The 12379-nt window shown below is 43.0% G+C and overlaps 1 protein-coding gene across 1 annotated transcript in view; it reads left to right on the top strand.

Moving 5' to 3' along the window:
• The window catches only part of LOC132904515 (aminopeptidase N-like), a 74929-nt gene that overhangs the window by 41574 nt on the left and 20976 nt on the right, over positions 1–12379 (top strand). The gene's annotated exons all lie outside the window — the stretch shown is intronic.

Here is a 12379-nt window from a genome sequence, read left to right as displayed (position 1 = left end):
TTTTGTTCATTTTTTCGTAAACATTTATCAATTTTTATGCGAGTTTGTGAAAACTACGGTAGCTAATCTAAATTCAAAATACGGATAAATCAGAATTTGTTCTTGTAAATTAACAAAAATAATTATTATTTAAGTTTGTTTAAAAATGAACACTTCACTCCTTAAAATGAACATGTTAATTTTTTTTAATTATATGACTACATAAAAATCAATTTTTCAGCCGAAAAATTTTTTATGTAGTTTTATTATTGAATGAGATCTATTACTTTTTACAAATTGAGGCCAAGATTAGAGGAATTTTATGTTGGCGGAGGTAGCCTCAAAGGAAATTTGGAGGCTCACGAGTTAATAGCACGACGCTTGATTATTACAACTGATTAAGGATTTGCTTAAGTGGCTTCCTAATAAACATCGACAATGCAATTAATCTGCATAGATCGATAAAAGTGTGTGAATTTTCCTGAATATCTTCAACATGCCACCTCAATGAGTGATATTTTAAACCTGTAGAATGCCTAATTTTGACAAATAATGATAATGTTTCGGTGCAGTAAAGGCCTTGATCAAAACGTCCGCAAACATTTCTTCTGTGAGTAGATATTTAAGATTCATACCACCTGTAAGTTAATACGTCTATAACAATGTAATACCGAATATCAATGTGTTTTGTTCGCTTATGGAAGACGTGGTTCTCAGCAAAAAGCTTGGTACCACAGTTATCATTGTGCGCTGTGTAATGTCTTTCAATTCCCGAAGACCGAGTTATCTCATGAAGCCTCTGAGATGGATGGCTTCTTTCATTGCTTCCGATATATTTATGTATTTAACCTCTGTAGAGGAGATAGCTTGTTGCTTTTGAGATTTCTATCTGATAGTCGTATCTAAATCATTTTCGTAAAGTCGAAACCAATGTAGGATCTTTTATCAGTTAAACATTTTCCCCCATCGGAATTGATGAAGCCGTTAATGTTCTCACGAAAAGCAGATTGTCATAGTCCAATAGATTTATTGTACTCTTATATAGCGTAATACACGCTTAGTTGCGCCTCAATGAATGTCAATATGAGAATTCGAGCCTACCCGCAATGTAATATATGAAGTATCGTGGACGAAAGGCCTAACAGATACCAGGCGAACCATACACAATGTCGCGAGAAAGCTGGAGTGCCGACAGGCCCAACAATGTACCGTCAGTCCCCCGATCGAATAATTTTACGGAAAAGGTTTGCGTGACCCTGGACACAAGCGGTTGCGGAACACGTGCGTGATGGGGCTAAGACAAAAGACAAAGGGATGCTAAGGGAGAAAGACGAATTAACAGTCAGTGTTAGTTGAGAAGTCAGAGAGTATGAATCGAGAAGTCAGGGAGTGCGAATTGCGTTGTCGAGGGTGTTGCTTGAGTTGCCGAGAGAGTGTGGTCCGCATGAGAGAGAGAGAGAGAGAGAGAGAGAGAGAGAGAGAGAGAGAGAGAGAGAGCGTTGGATCCGTGGCAACGAGAGTTGCAAATTAACTATCTAGCTGTCTAAATTATAATACGGTATTGTAATTAGTTCGCGTTAAACAACCATCGTTTCCTGTTTAACCAAGATCTGTTTAATCCATTATGAATGAACTAATTGTAGTAAGATCCTACAGATATGTCCGGTCGAATACCGATCGCAGCGTATATGAGTCCGCCAATCAATTTCCTGTACAAAGAAACCTTTTGCCCAATTAAGTTTTCGCTTTTGCTAAATATTGTTCCAGATCAAACAGGGATATTGAGCGATTTTGCTCAATATTTGCTTCTTCCATATTAAATTTTTCGAGTAAATCACTGATATATCCCTTTTGGCATATGGAGATACTGGCCTTCCATCTGACCTTCCCAAGATCTCTCATTTCAAGATTTTCTTTTAATACTTTGACGGCCACGTTGGTCATATATGACCGGCCACGGTTTCTCCTGTGACGGCACGGTGGTCATTGGTGCATCTAACGGTGCACTGCGTTAAAACACAGTGGTGTTTCTAAGCGAAACATGTGATTTCGGCGTGGCCGTCAAAGTGTTAATTCTCTTTTGACGATTTCTAAACAGCCTAGACCTCGCCAAGCGATAAGTATGTCATCGACATAGACTGAGAGAAATAAACTCTTAAGTAAGATTAATCCTACACCATCTGACGTAATTTGCAATTTCAAACCATAGAAGTTTTTATTGTGACGACAAATCCGATTCTCCTTACAGAATGAGTGAATCATTAATTTAGCTTTCCCTGCGATTGCACCGTTCCGTAGTTCACATTGCAAAATCTGTTCCAAAGTTTCTCCAAATATAAGATGTAATAAATATCGTTTTCATTATCTAAAGACCCATTAAGATATGCCGTAGTTATGTCAATTTGATGAATATCCGTGGTATCTTGCGGTTATTGCAAACACAAAACGTGTAGATCGGAGACGAGCTATTAGAGCAAAAGTTCCAAAGTAGTATACCAGATTGTTGCATGGAACCTTGTGCCATGAGTAGAGTCTTCCTTCCTATTATAGAACATGTTTCGTTCGATCGACGACTTTCCAGGCATCGTTCTTTATCAAACTCCTGGCTGCATTCGAGACTTTTTTTTTTTTTTTTTTTTTAACGTGGAGAAATCCTCATGGACACCCGGCCCCCGCAAGCGGGAACCGGGTAGTGTCAGACTCTTACCGACTAAAACTCCACGTGGCTGCTCGACGCTCAAGAAAGGGGCCCCAGGGCACTCAAATCGAAATACCACCTGAAAGATCCCTTCCTCCCGTCATCTCTTCTGGCCATGGAGAGACTCCCTCGTATTGGCTCCAGGGGCAGCCATCCCCGGGGCCTATGATTCTCATCTGTCTGTATCCGTGGGGAGAGATGGCGTCCCGGATTCCTGCTCCGCTGCACCCTTGCTGGATGGCCGGTCTTGATTCTGATTCTTTCTGCCCGCTCTTTTGTCAGCATCACCCGCTCACAAAATTCACGGACAGCCTCGTAGTCCGACCGGCAGCGTAGCAGGGCTTCCACTACTGCCCTGGGGGACAGGTCTTCTCCGATCTGCATCTTCAATGTGTACCTCGGTACTGGGCGGTACCAGACTGGGCAGTGTTGCAGGGTGTGTTGAGCTGTATCCTCCGCCTCCCCTCAGTGGTGACAGGTGTTGGTCACTTCTCTCTGTATCTTCAACAGGAACTCCCCGATCACTCCGTGGCCGGTGAGGACCTGAGTTAGCCTGTAGGTCAGCGGAACACCCAGATGGGCAGTACGGCATCTACTGCACGGTGGGACTGCATCTCTGCCTCTTCTAGTAACTGGGACCGCCATCTGCCCCATGTCTCCTTCTCTATTTCTGCCCTAATATTAGGGTCCTCCACCTCATCTTGTCTCCTGGCTATCTTCTTCTCATAAATCTTCTGGAGAGCCAGGGCTTGCAGCGCGTAGGGAGGGGATGCTGGCAGGACGGTCGCGGACGCTTATGACACCGTCCTGTACCCTCTCACAATCCACAGAGCAGTGGTCCTCTGTATTTTCCGCAGTAAGGCCTGACTGCGCCTGTTCGCCGCTAGGTCCTTCGCCCAGACCGGTGCACCATACAGGACTTTGGCCCTGACCACCCCATCGTATAGCCTCCGCACCCCTACTCCGGCTCCTCCGATGTTCGGGAGGATACCGCAGAGGGCATTGGCCACTGCTGTTACTTTCGGGCCGATGAGCTCGAAGTGAGGTTCAAAAGACCAATGTTCGTCAATTGTGAGGCCCAGATATTTCATCCGTTGCCCCACTTGAACCTCCTCCCCGTCCACCGATATTGCTAGTCCCGACGGGGGCGGTCCTCTGCACCGACGGTTGAAGAAACCCAGCACCTCCGTCTTGGCTGGGGCCACCCTCAGCCCTAGGTCTTCAATGGCCCTTAGTGCGCATCCAATGGCTTCCGTGGCCGCCTCGGCCGTCTCATACCACCAACGCCCTCCTGCTACGACCAAGGTATCATCCGCGTAGCAGATCAATCCCGTGTTCGGGGGCATCGGGCTGCGGAGCACGTAATCATATGCTGTAATCCAGAGCATCGGTCCGAGAACCGACCCCTGGGGTACCCCGCGTTCGACCGATCTTCAGGTCTCTCCTTCTTTGGATCGGTAGATGATCCATCTCTCATTCAGGTATGCCCGAATGACCCTCTGGAGGTACTCCGGTACTTGAAAGAAACTCAGAGCCTCCAGTATTCTGCTCCACGGGATGGAGTTGAAGGCATTGGTGATGTCGAGAGATACCGCTATCGCGATTCCATCCCGAGCGACCATTTCCTCCACTCCTCTCCTAAATTGAGGAATAGCGTCCACAGTGGATCTTTCCCAACGGAATCCATATTGGCTGCTGTGCCATCCTGGCTTCCTGGTCTCCATATGTGTTTCTATACAGGCGGCAATTATTCTCTCAAATAATTTGCCCACCTCGTCTAGAAGACAGATCGGCCTATAAGTTGATGGGGAATGTAGCGGCCGCCCGTCCTTTCTCAGTAACACCAGTCTGGCATTCTTCCATGCCTGAGGGTATGCGCCTTCCCCCAGGCACTTATTGTACAGATGCAGCAGGCGGGGGGCCATGATGTCCATGGTCTCAGCCCACACCCGCCAGGGATTCCATCCGGTCCCAGAACCACATCCCGGACTGCCATCTTCTTTGTGGCCGTGCGCAGCTCCTCTTCTGTGATTGTGGCCTCCAGGGATTCCAATGGTGACGCTCCACTGCTCTGAGCGCATCCTCTCTCACCCAGGGGGACCAAGTCGTCTTCCTCCGAGTGCGATGTGGGGTCGTCCTCTGCTTCTTGCCGTGAAAACAGCGTGCTGATTACTCTGTCCAAGAGCACCGGATCCATACTTCCCGTGAAAGGGGGTGGGGGGCTAAGGTCTAAGCCTCTTCAGGACCAGCTTATATGGTCTCCCCCATGGATCGGCCTCAACCGAATCGAGCAGCTGCCTCCACGACTTCTCTTTCGCCTCTCTAATCGACCCCTGCAGGGTTATTCTGGCTTCTCTATAGGCCCTGTACTTCACCAGGATCTCCTCTTCGTCTCGACCCCAAGTTCTCCGTCGAGCCCTTGATTGCATTCGAGACTGTATCTTTCTCAACTCATCTTGATCTGGTCCCTTTAGAGTTTTCTTAAAGTTCACTTTTGCGTTAAATGCATAAGTGACAATGTTGTTTTCTAGATTTGGAATTAGATTAGATTGAGTAGATTGAATCGGATTAAGTATGCATATTTCATACACATCATCGTCCAGTTTATCTGAAACAGGCACACTTTCTTCATCAGAATCCATAGGTGTATCAGTAAATAACCAACCTCCAGCTTCAATTGTCTTCGCCATACTGTACGCCTTAGATAGTCGGCTGTATTGAGCAGATCGAATCAGTCAGGATCTTCCCCTTCCTCGTTTATAAACTGCAGTTTTCACATCATTGTCGAAACTTGATTCCACCCTCATCGAAGTCATACTCGTCACGCTCCGAATTTGTCTTTATTTACCTCTTCATTCAGCACAGAAGCTCTATATCCGAATATTTACAGGTGTCATAAGTTAAGTGTTCTTTCTATCAACAACTCAGATGGTGTCCAGCTAATGAGACTCCTTAATGAACACCGATTGTTTACCTAATTTGCAACACATATAACCTCTGTCCGGATTAACGGCGGCAGATTTGCTTGTAATATCAATACATCTAGCCATCTGAACTAGAGAGAGTACAATTCAAACTCGTTGGAACAATACTCTCGCGCATTAGCAGTCTGAAGAGCTTTTATTTTTCGGTTAACATTAATAAGATTTTTATAAATACGAAATGCTTGGAAGATGTTATGTTTGTCTCTCAAAATGTACACCACTCACAACCGCGAGTACTCGCCCTTAAAGTAACAAAATATTTTTCTCGCCCATTTGACTCAGTTCTCATCGGTCCACAAATATATGAACAGACTATCATTAATGGTCTCCCTTCCTGATGTTTTTTTGGAAAATGGTTGAGCAGATATCTTTCCTTTTAGGCAAATCGCACAGAGTGGTAGTTTTTCATCGTATTCAGCAAGACACCGAATTTTAAATGACTTAATCGTCTACGTCAAATATCGATGACGTTTCGACGATTAAACAACACTTGCAGACTTCGCAAACTGTTGTAAATAAATGTCGCCAACTTTATCGACACTTCACCTGATGTTGCCCTTTGTGTCTCGGATTATCGCATTCGTCGCCTGAATACGACTTCACAGTCCTTGTCGGTGATCTTAGCAACTGAAAGAAAATGACTGATTTGTGCGCAGATCAGGGACATACAAGGTATTTTTAAGGTTGACAGACCTGGTACTGGTTCCAATCGAGGCCTCCACGGCAGCTGTACTGCTCGTTCAAATCTCCAGAATTAGCAAAGGACCATGTATCAAACTTCGAGGCACCAACTGTACTCTAAGTCGGCAACCCACGTCTTGACAGCATTTGATGTCCATTCGCTATTACAGAATATGATTCATCGGCGACATGTACCCGCTACGAATTCTGACCTTTGGAAATGTAATCAATAGCCCTGTGGCTGTGCTTATGGCATTGCTGTACTTAAACAGAATTTTCTTCTTTCGGCTCCATTTTTACTGCCATGTAATTAATTTTTATAATACTCCTGTTTGTCAAGTTCATTCCTCGTCGCGATTATTGCTCCAGACCCACTCTCCTTGAATTTTTGCTTGCATGTCTCTGCCTCTTCACGTATTTTTACGTTTAATTTTCTGGTTCCAGGCAATGTATCCTGAAACTCGTTTACACACCTGAAATTTTCATAACTAACAAGAAGACTCTATAAAAACAGAATATTTAAATGGTTCTTTTGGACCTTCATATCTATTACCTCGAGCTAGTGACTACAACATTGAAGAATTTATTAACATGCTTACGTATATCGTCTCTTTCACTCATTCTCTGAAGTATCAGCTGTTTAAGGAGCGTAACTTTTCGGATCGAACCCGAAGAAGCGCATGTGGACTCGAGCTTTCGCCAAATTTCAACCTTGATCAACCCTGACTTTCTTCTCTCATACCTTTTGCATTTTTGCCAACTCGTTACCGGTTAGATCTGGTCTCGATATTTCGCCACTTACTGACAAACTTGAATTCCCAAGTGTCAATTTTAATTAGCAACGCATTGGTTTGAAACCACCACGTATCGTAATTCTCTTTTGATAACATTTCGAGTCTAGTAAAATTTACTGTGCTTATTTTTAACAATTTTTAAGAATAAATTGTTGCTCTGTTTTTCGCAGTACGTGGTGATGAGTTCACTCTAACCTCAAAAATCTTTATGCTAACATTACTTCTATTACGTAGTTATTTGCTTGAATTTATGTCCGTAACCTGCTGCCGGAGGTAATCGCAGAGGAAATTTGGAGGTCCACGAGTCGACACAATCGAATTATTAATAGCACAATAGCTGAATATTATGACTGATTAAAGAATTACACAGACTTATGCATATATTTACTTCCTAGTAAACGTCGATAACGGGATTAGTTGTATATGTCGGTGAAAGTGTGAAAATGGGTACGAGTCTTGAACATCTTCTAATATTTTATAGTTAATAAAATTATTGAATAAGTAGATACCCACAAAAACGGAGACATTTCCGATTTGGATAACTTCTTAATATCTTGTCAAGATTATCAATTTGTGTAGTGTTATAAAGATTTTAATTGAGGGTTGTCATTTATTAAAAGTTTATTATTTAAAAAAAGCTTATATGAAGTTATCTAATTTTCCGGGTACTATTCTATATTTAATAGAATGTTAATAATTGAATTTTTTTTTTAAGTAACCTAGGTAACTTAAATCTTTTTTTTTGGCTGCTTTTCTGAGAAGCAGCGGAGTAGTGCCGGACTATTACCGACTAAAACTCTACGATGGCCTTCTTAAATACTTCACAGGAGTGCCCCGGGGCTTCTTGCAAATTGTAGCCGATGCAGTCCCGTACGTGTTCTCTCATCTATGTAAGCCGATCCCGCGATCTAATTTGGACATCAAGAGAGGCAGCTCCTGACGCGCCGCCTCCGCCGTCCTGAGTCATCGTGCAAGTCCGCGGAGACCCCAGTGCCTTCCCGGTGTAATGACCCTTTTACCCGTTGGACTCAGGAAAAGCGGGCCCCTCGTCTTTCTCTCCTCGTTAATCGTCGCCCCAGGGGAGCGGGAGCATGGTCCTATGCCGCCCACCCACCGCTTCCCTCCGGCGCGGTGCTCTGCAAGGATAGGATATTCTCTCTCTCTCCCTCTACGTCTGTTCCTTTGCGATCATAACTTACTCACAAAAGGAGCAGACAGACTTGATTAACTTAAAAGTAAATTTGAATTAGGTCAGGTTAAACTTGTCTAGAGTCTGTTCCTTGTCTAGGCTTTTACATATTGATACTACTGTATCAAAATACAATATAATTTTACTAGGAAGTATTTTTGACAATGAGTTTTTAGTAAACGGCGACTTCCAACTATAACCTCCACAACACTACTCAGTTTGATTATCTTGGCAATATATTGTAAATCGGAAGTGACTTCCTTTTTGTGAATATCTACTATTTCATAATACATAATCAGATATCAGACTGAAAATGTCTATTAAAAATTTTCTTGCACCCGGATAACATACAAATTTATCCAGCCAGGTTGGAAAAGTTTGTAGTACGAACGTAAAGAAGGGTTATTTTTGAATTGGAGTATTGGGATATTCACAGTGATATAGTAAATGTCACGTGTTTTTGAATTTTTGCTTCTTTCGTACTTTGAATTTCGTATTCTGGTTAAACTCTGGATTTCCGAAGAGTAACTTAGGAATACACACGTACATGTAATGATACAAATCGTCGAAATTTCTTAGCTGGAGGAATCCCGCGATTTCCTGGAAAAACCTAATTCCTCGTGTCGGTTCAGGTAAACCAAGCAAAACTCGAACAAAATTGTAAATGTTCAAATACAACATGTTCATGGGGTATTCTATGTATTTTTTACATGATCATCTTAGGATTAATCTAATGATGTATAAAACATAAAATTAACTCATATTATAAATTCAAATTATTCAAAGAAATGACAAATTCATTTTGGGGAAAAGACATTGTTAAGTATTAAGCAACTACATTTCATGAATTTTTACAGCAAGTTACATACAACGTTTTAACTAAATATTTAATGTTGAGATTTTCTTTACTTTGAATTATAACTTGTTGTAAGATTTAAAAAATATAATATCAAACTTTTGATGGTATTGATTTAGATTGTATAGGATTTCCTATATCATTGATTTGCGTATTTTTCATTATTTTATTATATTATTACATTATTATATTATATATTATATATTATATATATATATATATATATATATATATATATGTCGGGTTGGCGTTAGGGGCGTTTAATGAATCTTCACCAATGTTGTTCATGGTTGTCGCACCGATATTTATTACACAAGTATGGCTGATACAAGATTGACAATCGGACGCGGTAGCCGGACGCCAATGACAATGGCCCCAGGCTCGATAAAGCGAATCCACGGTCCACGGGATAACGAATATACCTTGCTTCGAAGTCCAAGTCGGACTCGACTCGTAGATTATTCACCGATCGTACAAGCACACTAGGCGTATAGCTAATGAGACTGCCAGAAAGGGAATGACTCTCCGTCACGACGACGCTGCAGAGGAAGACTATGATGGGATGTGCCTAAGGGCACGAGATCATCGGATTCGTCAAAGAAAGCCTCCACACGGAGGGTGAGGGAAATGGGCGTTGCTGTTAATTGGTTAATTTCTATATCGGCGGTTAGCAAAAGATGCTAACCGCCTTTGAGAGAGAGTTCCTGGCGGGAAGCGTCGCACGTGAGGAAATCTGATCTCCCATATCTTTCCGCAATAGGTGACAGATTTACGGGCGGATAGAACAAAGACTGTTTGTCAATCGGAAGGACTAAGTCCTAAGATTTGTAGCGGCTCCTCAGACTATCTGAGCATAAACTGTGAATGATGCATCGGCATCTGGCGATCATCTTACTCAAAGAATGCGGTCTCTGTGTGACGAGCCGCGGAACTGTTACAATGTTTTATTGTCAAGTGTCGGTACTGCCAATTCTTTAAAGGAAAGCTATGTAACTTCATATCTCTGTTAAGCGGAACGTTCATCCCGCGACCGTGGCCACGCTTCGGCGACCGATGGTCGCCTCGAGCCCAAAGGCTCATTGTCACAAATCTCGAATGACTGTGTTGGGTTATTTCTTAAATGCTACGGTATTGAGGTTTTCCAAGCAACTCCGACGGAAACCCGGTGTCCTTTCATCTCCGACACGGCCATCCTGACTATCACACGTCCTCGGGTGTATCTAGAATATTGGATTTTCCCAATGTTAGACTCAATATAACTGTCGTTATTTACAATTTAGTTAAGTGTCAGAATAGGTCAAGGGTCCAGTTTGACAGCAAAAATTCTGGTCGGACGTTTGATAACGAAAGAGTTAAAAGAGAGTGGAAACCCGTAACGTTACGATTGATATTCGAAGTGCTAGTCGCATTTTGTGAATCATCAGTCTGGGCGTAATGACATGATGGACCATTCTCGATCTCGCACCTGGACGACCCTCAGTTCTCTGGATCATGATACCACACTGAGCTTTTGTTCAAACACTATGTTAGATGTTATCTCCGTAGTGTTAACGATACTTGAATTGAATTCGGTAACGGTGTGTTGATCCCACACTTACTTTGTTTGGGCCGTATGCCCCCCGTAAGCGTGTGTGTGCCACTATGTTCGATCCGACACCTGATTACCGCACTGGACATGTATGAAGACATTGTCCTTTGCCATATCGCCACACTACGTTAGATGTTATTTCCATGATACTTGAATCGAATTCGGTAACGGTGTGTTGATCCCGCACTTACTTTGTTTGGGCCGTATGCCCCCCGTAAGGCGTATGTGAGCCACTATGTTCGATCCGACACCTGATTACCGTACTGGACATGTATGAAGACATTGTCCTTTGCCATATCGCCACACTGGCATATGCAAACTCTTTCTGCTAAGTGCTGTGGTCAGCATGATCCTCTGGGACCGAGGTACTCGCATCGTCATGGTCACTGTTCTCGTCACCACCGCAGACGTCCAACTCAATAGGAACGCGACTATCTGGCATTTTCTTTAACCTATCATGGCTGTATTTATATGACCGTTTGCCGTCTAGTGTTTTTAAAATGTACCTATCTCCTTCCAGAATTTCCGCTATCACAAATGGACCGCTAAATTTCGGATCTAGTTTCGTTTGGTTCCTTTCCTCGTTTTTCTTTAATACAAAGTCACCGAGATTGAATTTAACTACTTTGGCTTTCGCTTTATCGAATCTTTCCTTATCATACTTAGCGCTATCTTCCATATTTCGTATGGCCTGTTGTCTTACGTTGCAGATATCTATTTCCTTTTCTTCGGTATTTTCAGATAGTAGTAACCCGTAGGGTCTCGCTGTTTTACCAATTAATAATTCTAGCGGACTCGATTTAGTCACACGATGAGTGGTGCAATTTAAAGCTAACTGTATTTCGCCGATCGCGTCTTGCCATGATCGCCCGGTCGTTTCTACTGTTGTAAACATATTCTTTAATGTACCCATAGTACGCTCTACTTGTCCATTCGCTCTACTAGCACCGGTTGCTATTAGGTGGAGTTTAATTTGTCTATCCTTACAAAAATCTTGAAATTCTTTGCCGGTAAAACATCGCCCTTGATCTGCTATTATCCGAGAGGGACTGCCGAATAGAAATATGGCGGACTTAAGTGCCTTAACGGTGCTAAGTGAGTCTATTTTACGAGTGTGGTGTAAGTATACAAATTTGGTAAAGGCATCGATCAGGACAATGACGTATTCTTTCGAGTCGTTCTTGCCGCTCAGCTTTCCCGTTATGTCTACGTGAATGGTATGCCAAGGTATGCTGGTCTTAGGTATGGGATGTAATTCAACTTGCACTTTGCCTGAATTCGCCTTAGAAATCTGACAAGCATGACAGTTCTCTACGAATTTGCGAACATATTTCGCCATCCCTTCGAACCAGTAATACTCGTACAGTTTCTCGAGCGTTTTATCCCAACCTAAGTGCATAATTGACTGGTGTATGTGGTTAATGACGGACCACCTAAACCCTCTTGGTACGATGGGCAGGCAGAGGGTCTTGCCTCTCCTTTGTATTTTACGGTAAAGGGTACCGGATCGTAACTCATACGTACTCGCAATGTCTTCCGCGAGCTCGTCGTTTCGCAGTTTGTTGACGATTTCAGAAATTTGAGGGTCGCGACGTTGTTCCGCTAGTAGC

This window comes from Bombus pascuorum, chromosome 2 (genome assembly GCF_905332965.1).
Source record: "Bombus pascuorum chromosome 2, iyBomPasc1.1, whole genome shotgun sequence".
In the NCBI taxonomy this organism is placed as follows: Eukaryota; Metazoa; Arthropoda; class Insecta; order Hymenoptera; family Apidae; genus Bombus; species Bombus pascuorum.
Note: the sequence above shows the minus strand (reverse complement) of the source record. Positions and strands in the feature narration are given on the sequence as shown.